This window comes from Pundamilia nyererei, unplaced genomic scaffold (genome assembly GCF_000239375.1).
Source record: "Pundamilia nyererei isolate P.nyererei 1_Seehausen unplaced genomic scaffold, PunNye1.0 scaffold00565, whole genome shotgun sequence".
NCBI classification, from domain to species: domain Eukaryota; kingdom Metazoa; phylum Chordata; class Actinopteri; order Cichliformes; family Cichlidae; genus Pundamilia; species Pundamilia nyererei.
Window position 1 is genome coordinate 13,199 of NW_005187966.1, and position 1,293 is coordinate 14,491.

Genomic DNA, 1,293 nt, shown 5'->3' on the forward strand with positions numbered 1-1,293 from the left:
TGAAATAAAGCTGATGAATAGAGAAAATCCCTTTGCCAGTTAGAATTAAAAGAAAGAAACTCTACAGCATCTTTTATGTCAGATATATTTGAGCTGACATAGAGACAGCAATATTCTTAATCTTAAAGCAGTAATATAAAAATAACTGAAATACTTTAAACTGACTCCACACTTTACAGTACACAAGTCACCCGGCGTAATGTAGAGCAATAAAAAAGGAGGACAGAGGGAAAGAATAAAGATGTGCAGCTAAATGCTTGTAAATTAGTGCCAAATGCCAGGTCATTCAAAAACACAAGTTCATGTCCACTTAATACACTTGTATGCGTCTTATATTGTGTGATATATTTCAGTGACTTTTAAGTTTTTCAAGAAGAAATTTTGTTTGGTTAAAGCAGTGCAGACTCATTTTGTGATTTGGTCTGATCCTGTGTTTTTGTGCTAATCATGAGTGAAACTTTATCCACAATCAGTCCCAAATTTTAGCTCTTGTCTTCGGGACAGCTTCCATACTAGATGAGTGTCGTGGACAAATTTAAGTGCTCTGCTGCACTAAAAAATTACTCATGTAAAATATTTTAGTTTTTATATTTGGTCGCAAAATTTAAAAACCAGAAAAATAGAAACACTGTCAGAAATACTCAGTAACGACATCATCTACACTCGATCTGTGCATATGCACATAGATTAAATGACTTAAAAAAGTTTAAACTTACATCTGGTTAGTTCTCTCCTTGATGTCTTTCCTCAGTGTGTTCGTAAAGACTGCTGTCAAAAGAAGGTTGTATGTGACACTAACACAGAGATCTTGTTTGCCAAAGGTCAACATTTGAATATTAACATATTCCAGCAGAATGATCCAGTCTATATTTCGAGGATGAAATGGGGATTTTATGTAATGCTGTGGAAACAGAAATATAACACTGCACTGTTGAACATTGAATGAGCAAGAGCAGGAACAGGAAAAAAAATGTAAAACTATAAATAAATCTTTCCCATTTATGGTTTCAAAATGTTCCAGGTTAACTTCATCATACAATATTCAGTGACTGTTAGTTTTCTGTTAATTGCTGAGACACGGGGACACAATGAAGGTAAGAAGAGTAAATATTAAACATGACTGAACTGAAAACTGAAAACAAAACAGATAAAACTAACTCTCCCTTAGAGCACAGAAATCATAGATTCAACAATGAAATATAGCAATGATCCACAATGAAATGCAGAGACATCAAGGACAGTTCACATAAATTCCCCAATTTCATCAAATACATCAGGTTTAGAAAGTTCTCT

At 33.7% G+C, this 1,293-nt stretch overlaps 1 long non-coding RNA gene across 1 annotated transcript in view; it reads right to left on the minus strand.

Moving 5' to 3' along the window:
* LOC102213278 (uncharacterized) overlaps window positions 1-759 on the minus strand; it is a 4,209-nt gene extending 3,450 nt beyond the window's left edge. The window contains exon 1 of the long non-coding RNA XR_312402.1: window positions 717-759. This is a non-coding gene — a long non-coding RNA (uncharacterized LOC102213278). The remainder of the gene's footprint in view (window positions 1-716) is intronic.
* Window positions 760-1,293: the final 534 nt, after the last annotated feature.